The sequence below is a fragment of the Aristolochia californica genome, unplaced genomic scaffold (genome assembly GCF_029961685.1).
Source record: "Aristolochia californica isolate CCGP_79_NKW_82.1479 unplaced genomic scaffold, dmAriCali1.0.hap1 SCAF_1, whole genome shotgun sequence".
In the NCBI taxonomy this organism is placed as follows: Eukaryota; Viridiplantae; Streptophyta; class Magnoliopsida; order Piperales; family Aristolochiaceae; genus Aristolochia; species Aristolochia californica.
The window spans coordinates 47,520,729-47,528,082 of NW_027181770.1; the positions used below are offsets into that span (position 1 = coordinate 47,520,729).

Sequence of the window (7,354 nt, forward strand, 5' to 3'; positions counted from 1 at the left end):
GTTCTTCACCCAATGATGTGTCCCCATTGTCATCCTTTGACTCCTTAGACTTAGTGGTCCCTACCCCATTGTTCAACTCACGATCACTCCTAAGGGTGGTTATGGATTTGGCTTGCTCATGGTGAGGTTTGGAATTCAACCCACTCTCATGTGTGCTTTTGGGGTTAGGAATGGTTTGACTCGGGAGTCTATTTTGTGCTTGTTCACTCATGTGGCTGGCCAACTGACTCACTTGCATTTCAAGTTTAGCAATGGAGGACTGTGTATTTTGCATGAATAATTAAATTGTATCCTCAAGTGAAGGTTTTTGTGGAATCAATGGTTGTTGAGTGAAGTGTGGGCGCAGAACTTGGGGTTGAGTAAACCCTAGAGGACTCCCAACCTGTGGGCCCTTGGACCATGAGAAATTTGGGTGCCTAGCCCAACCCGGATTATATGTTTCTAAAAAAGGATCGTTCCGGTTTGGTCTATGAAAATTCTGGACTGCATTCAAGTCCTCAATGAGCTCTGGGTAGGATGAACTAGATGGACACATTTGTCTGGGATGAGATGAACCAGAGCATATGGCACATACAGTAGATGGGTTAGGAGCAGGTGAACTCTTGGACACCATAAGGGCATCAATTTTTCTAGTCAACCCCTCAATCTTGGCCATGAGCATAGGTGTTTCACTAACCTCGTAGAGACCCCCTCTTTTGGCTTCGTGGGATCTCCTATCAACATTAAATGACGAACCCCATTGCTGAGATTGATCACTCAACGTTTCAAAAAAATCCCACGCCTCACTAGCACTCTTACCCATCAAACTCCCACCACTTGTTGCATCTACCATGGATCTAACCTGGGGTGTAAGACCTTGATAAAAGTATTGCACTAAATGCCATTTCTCAAACCCATGATGCGGACACCTACGGATCAAATCCTTCCATTTCTCCCAAGCCTCGTAAAAGTGTTCACCCTCCTGCTACATAAAGTTGGAGATTTCTCTCCTGAGGGCTATAGTTCTCTGAATGGGAAAGTACTTGGACAAAAATTTTGTGACTAATGTGTCCCATGAAGTAATGCTGCCCACCTCTAAGGAATTAAGCCAAGACTTGGCCTTATCCTTAAGTGAAAATGGAAAAAGTCTTAACCGGATAGAGTCATCTGAGAAATTCTGGAATTTGAAGGTTGCACAAATATCTAAGAATTCCTTGATATGGTAATATGGGTCCTCCTTCTCCAACCCATAGAATGTAGGGAGGAGTTGGATCACACCCGGTTTCAACTCATAACTGGCGGCTGTAGTGGGTGGCAATATAATGCAAGAAGGTGATGTGAAATGGGATGGGATAGAATAATCCCTCAGGGCTCTACGGTCACCTGCTGCAGGTAACTGTAATGGTTCGCCCTGATTGGCCATGGTAGCTTCTAACTTGACTTCAGGTGTTTTCCTATAAATATGTTCTACCTCTTTAACAAAGGGAGCTAATGGTCCGCCTAGGGAGCGGCGCCCATGCATAAAAACACAAAAATAGACAAAATGAACTATCAAATTAAGCTAACAAACTCACTACTAAAAATATGAACTAACTAGAAGAAATAAAAATAATTCCATAAAAAATCACCAAGCTAAAATTATGAAAGAAAAAAATAATAAAATAATAAAATAATAATAATAAAATAAAATAAAAATAAATCTAACCTAAGACCATGGAGAACAAAGAAATACACTTAATACGTGCCTACCCGGCAGCGGCGCCAAAAACTTGATGTAGAATTTAATTACATCGGCTTTATTACCTCGCAAGCGTACGAATCGTTCATGTAATTTAGGGGGAAGCAAGGGTCATATCCACAGGGAGGACTGAATTTTGTGTATTCTTCAGTCAACTAGCCTAACCAAATATGATGAATTAATATGACCTAAACACTAATTATATCCTAAATTATCAAGCAATCATCTGGTTAACTACTTGCACAATAGGAAACGTCAACTCTGGATTTTATGGTGATTCGTGCCTCTCTCGAGGGCCACGTAACCACGGATCCGATTTCTCAATCCTTGCGTCTAGCCCCTCTCGGGCGCATAGAGTGAAAGACAGAAATCGGATTAAAATACCAAAATCCAACCTCAATTATAATCCTACCCTAATTAGCTAATTTAATCAAATATCCAGAAAACAAATATTCAATAAACATTAACTATCAAATCAGATTCAATAAACATTCAAAACCTAAGTTCAAACTATATAAAAAATGAAATTCAAAAATGATGAATTACTCCCCTTCTCCTTCCTCTTGCTCGGGCAGCAACTGGTTCTCATGGGTGCTGCAATTTCCTGAAATCAATGGCTTCGGGTTGGCAAGAGTGAGTGGCCGGAGGTAGAGACAACGCCGGCGACGAAGGTTGGAAGCCGATGGACGGAGGTAATGTCCGGTGAAGAACGAAACAGAGCTGACGTTCTCTAACCGACTCTTTCGAGCCTCGGTAAGAGTCAGAATAGCTCCGAGACTGGTCAAAAATATGTCATAGACGTCGGAGGATAGTCGGAAAGCGGAAGTGGCACCGGAGAAGCCCTCTTGGATCACTTCTCGGCCTGGCGAGCGACGATTGTCGAACTCACCTCAACGGAGACTCTCTCAAGCTCTCCTCGGGTTTGTTCTCGGTTGCTGGACGACGGTGGCGCGACGAAAGACAGTGGCCTGGCGAACGACGGTGGGAAACTCCTCTCGGGTCTCCCCCAGACTTCTTAGCCTGGCGAGCGACGACTGTCGAACTCACCTCGATGGAGACTCTCTCGAGATCTCCTCGGGTTTGTTCTCGGTTGTTGGACGGTGGTTATTCCTCTCTTCTTCTTCTAGTTTATTTTTCATCTTTCTTCCTATCTAATTTCTTGCTTTTTGTTTCTTTTTTTTCCTTTCTTATTCTTTCTTTCTTTCTTTCTATCTTCTTTCTTTCTTATTCTTTAATCTTTCTTGCTTCTTTCTGACTTCTTTGTATGTTTATTTCTATCATGATTCAATATTTCTTCTTCTTTTCTTAGTTGCATTCATTGCACTTAGTAGCCATAGAATCCTTCATTGATTCTAATAATTTTTTCATAATATCTTTTTCTGATATATTCAGAATCAAACTCTTCAATTGAGTTTTGAAATTTGAAAATAAATTGTCGGAGTCATAATGGACTTCCGGGACGCGATGCAATCCAAGATTATTTTCATTTTGCATGATAGCAGACTTATTTTCTGCTACTTTTGTATCAATGTTGGGGAAATTTTTCCACTAACGAACATGAAATGTTCTTAATAATACTGGTAGGCTTTTATCATTAAAGCCTGTAGTACAATCCCATCTCCAAATCCATGGTAGAGAAAATACCATAAAGAAGATAAGATTGTCCCAATTATTTGGGGGTTTTTCATAACCCAGAGCTTTAAGCTCAGGACTGGATTGAGTCCATTTTATAAAACAAGCCTTAATGGGCTCAGGTAAGATAGAAATGGGTGGCCCAAATTTGTTCCACCATGCAAATACCTAACTGGGTAGAGGTAATGACCTCTGAAAGAATCCATACCTATGGGAGGGATTTTGGTAATAAAAGGTATTATACCAAGAATCCATATAATCCCAATAATTAAATTCTTTATCATTAGGAAGGTTAGCTGCTTTCGCCAAATCAAATTTTCCCCATGTTGAGGGATGCATGAATCTTTGTATTGTACATTTACTGTACGCTCTTGGGCTATCCCATTTAGCCACATTTGTCAGTGTATGATGCACTGAAATGGAATTTAGGTGAACCAAAATGGATTCAAAGGAATACCATCGTTTTCCTGCACGGATGGGATAGTAAGCTTCTCCAAGCCATTTCTATAACATCTCCCAGGAATCCAATGTACCTTCAAGGTCCTCTTTATTGAGTAAAATTGTCTCCGTATCCGGGAGAGTAATATACTCTAGTTCGACTTCAAGTGTCTCTTTACACGACACTGGGGCTTTGCCCTTCTTGTCTGAGGAATTTCCTCTTTCTGGATTCTTTCGGCCTCGACCTCTGGATTGTTGATTACCACGTCCTCTCATTGGGAGTGGATTGCCCCTTGCAGGGTTATACATGATTTTGACCATGGAGAAATTCACGGGTTAGAAAATCCGGTAAGGAGTTTATTCTCCTTTGATGTTCTATATCAAAATCAAAGGCGCTTAATTCCGCCTGCCATCTGGCAAAGATTTGTTTGGAAGTAAGATTCTTCACATCCTTCTTAAGAATCGATTTGGCTGCTGAGCAATCAACTCTTAACAGGAATTTCTGATTTAATAAATCATCTTGGAATTTATGAATGCACTTAATTATTGCCAATATTTCTTGTTTAACAGTGGAATAATTAATATGTGCATCATGCCAGTTACCAGAGGTAAATCGAACAAGTTTTTCTTTACCGGATGGATTTCTTTGTTTTAATATGCCACCATAGCCTATATGGGAGACATCTGCCTCTACAACCTTCGGATATGAAGGGTTAGTCAGGTTAAGACAAGGGAGTTGTTTAACCTTACTTTTAATCAGTTGGACTGCCTGTGTATGTTTAGAAGTCCAAGGCCCAGGATTCTTTCTGAGTCTTTTGTGCAGTATTGCAGAATCTTGTGCAAGATGAGGATAATAATCTGCAATATAATTGAGACTTTCTAGAAATCTTTGTAGTTGAGTTTTCTCCAGTAATTCATCAGGGAACTTAGAGGCAAACTCAATACTTCGATCAATAGGAACTATTTTTCTCTTATGAATATTGTGACCTAAAAATCTAACAGAGGTCTGAAACAATTTCATTTTCGGTGCCGATATCACCAACCCATGTTTTCGAATAACTTTTTTGAAAACATGCAAATGCTTAAAATGAGCATCAATTGATTCTGAATAAACAAGTATATCATCGATATAAACAATGGTAAATTCAGAATAAGGAGCAAATATATCATTCATGATATTTTGAAATTCTGATGGAGCATTTTTCAAACCGAAAGGCATAACATTCCATTCAAAGTTACCAAAAGGGACAGTGAATGCAGTCTTATATTTATCCTTTTCATTAATTTGAATTTGCCAATATCCAAGTTTCAAATCAAATTTGGAAAAGATTTTAGTAGAAAACAATCTGTCTAATAAATATTTTTTATTAGGGATAGGATATCGAATCCATCTCAAACAATCATTGAGTGGTTTATAATTAACCACTAATCTAGGAACACCTCGTTCCTTTTCTGCATTTTTATTGACATAAAAAGCAATACAACTCCATGGAGAGTAAGATTTTCGAATTAATTTTTTATCCAATAGATTTTGGATTTCCTTTTTGCAAAGATCTAGCAAAGCATGTTTCATTTGACTAGGTCTTGCTTTTGTTGGAATGGTTCTTTCATTGAACCCATCAATATATGGTAAAGCTACAATATATTTATGTCTATCCCAAAACTAGTAGGGATATCACTACAAATTTCTTAGGTTAATAATTTCTAAAGAGAACTAATTTTCTCTTTTAAATCTATAGTTTCCAGCTGCTGTTCAAGAGTTAAAAACCGAATTTCTTTATGCAGGAAACTAAGATGATGTTCTTTCACATTTCTCAATTCGGAAATCTCCGTAATAAAACTAATTTGAGGAGGAGATTTGAAAGAGAAATATATAGGTTTATTATTAACCTGTCCATGAATTCCATGGTTGTCAATGCCTTTTATGGGCATAATTTTCTCCAGAAACGGAGTACCTAGTATGACTTGTTGAGTCATATTTTTTACTAACAAAAAGTCAATAATGATGCACTGAGCATTAGTGCATATGGAGGCATTATTTAATTTATATTTAATCCTCATTTTATCTCCATTGGCATTAGCTAAAGTTTGATTGGTTTTCTCAAAATATTGGGTTGGAATTAACCCTTCCTGGATGCAGTTTAAATCTGCTCCACTATCAATCAGAGTTGTCAGTTTAGGAATGACAAAGTTTTGATCAATAACTAAATTTATCACAGTATGCCATCTTTGATGAATGACTTCAATGATTTGATTCAGAAAAGATTCTTCAGATTTCTTTTCTCGTTGTACACTATGTTGTGCACATTTTTCTTCAAGCTTTTTATAAAGGGATTTTAATTCTTTTAATTCAAGCTTGATTTCTTTAATTTCTCCTTGTAATGAGGAGATGGATACTGGTTGTTTTGAAGAATGGGTTTCTTCATAACGACCAATAATTTCCTTCAAAGAATAAGGTTTGACTCCTTGTATTGGAGAAGATATCTTTGAAGTACTTTGAATTTGATCAAGATATTCTTTGATTAAATATCTTTTGGTTTGAGGATCTTCCTCTTGATCAATGTTCTCAAGCATAAGTTTTTTATCATTGGTAAGAACATTAATCTGATGCATTTGAGCCATAGATTGTAAGTGGGAACAACTACAATCTGGGTCATCTTCTAATTGGCTAGATGAAGTATAATCAATATCATCCCCAGTATCAGAATTTAAGAGAAATTTAGCCAAATGGATTCTCAATCCTTCATCTATCTGAAGTTGGTTCAATTTCTCTTTTGTTTTGCATCGATTGGAATAGTGGCCTAATTTACCTCATTTATAGCAAACAATTTTCTTTTTGTCTGGAGCATTTTTTCTAGGAGGAGGTCTCTGTCGATGAGGAGGTCTCCTAGCTTCATGATGAGTCTTTTGATGAGACTGTCGTTTGGGATATCGCCTACTCTTATGGGAGTAGGGTTCTGGTCTCTTAGAATGAGAGGCCTTCCCTTTTCCCTTCCTTTGATGGGAAGGTGGTGGTCCTGTGTCACAAGCAAATTGTTCACAGAATTCACCAAGCTCACGCTTACCAGTAAGATTTTGTTTCTTAAGCTGAGCCTGAAGTTTTAAATCATTACATAAGGTCAGTCCTTCTTGGATAATAGTGTTGGTAAGGAGACCATATGTATATTGATGGTAGTTGATACTTCCTACCTCATTACCTAATCTTTTTCTAACCTTGTTGGCAAAAAGAGTTGGTAATCCATCAATGTATTTAGCTTTCCAATATTCATTATTGGCATCAGGTCTTTGCATAACTTTTGTGAGGAAAACATCCTTATACCATTTAAAATGGCTAAGAGTTCGACAACGCAAGTTTTGGAAAACCTCTCTTCCCTTATCTGTTTAGGAAGTCAAATTTCCAATAAAATGATGAACAATACATGAAATTAAGGTATAAACTGCATCATCATCGCCAAGGTAGGCTTGACCAGCTTCAGTTTTTATAACCTTTTTGGAATTATAAATTTTATGATGTTGTTCATTGGTAAGGATATTATCCCACCAACCTTTTAGGATTCCAGAGAACCC

General features: G+C 37.9%; 1 non-coding gene across 1 annotated transcript; it reads left to right on the plus strand.

Annotated features, from left to right (window-relative positions):
* Positions 1–890: 890 nt before the first annotated feature.
* LOC137965281 (small nucleolar RNA R71) lies at positions 891–997 on the plus strand. Its single transcript, XR_011116046.1, has one exon. It is a non-coding gene; the product is annotated as a small nucleolar RNA R71 (small nucleolar RNA).
* The last annotated feature ends 6,357 nt before the right edge of the window (positions 998–7,354 follow it).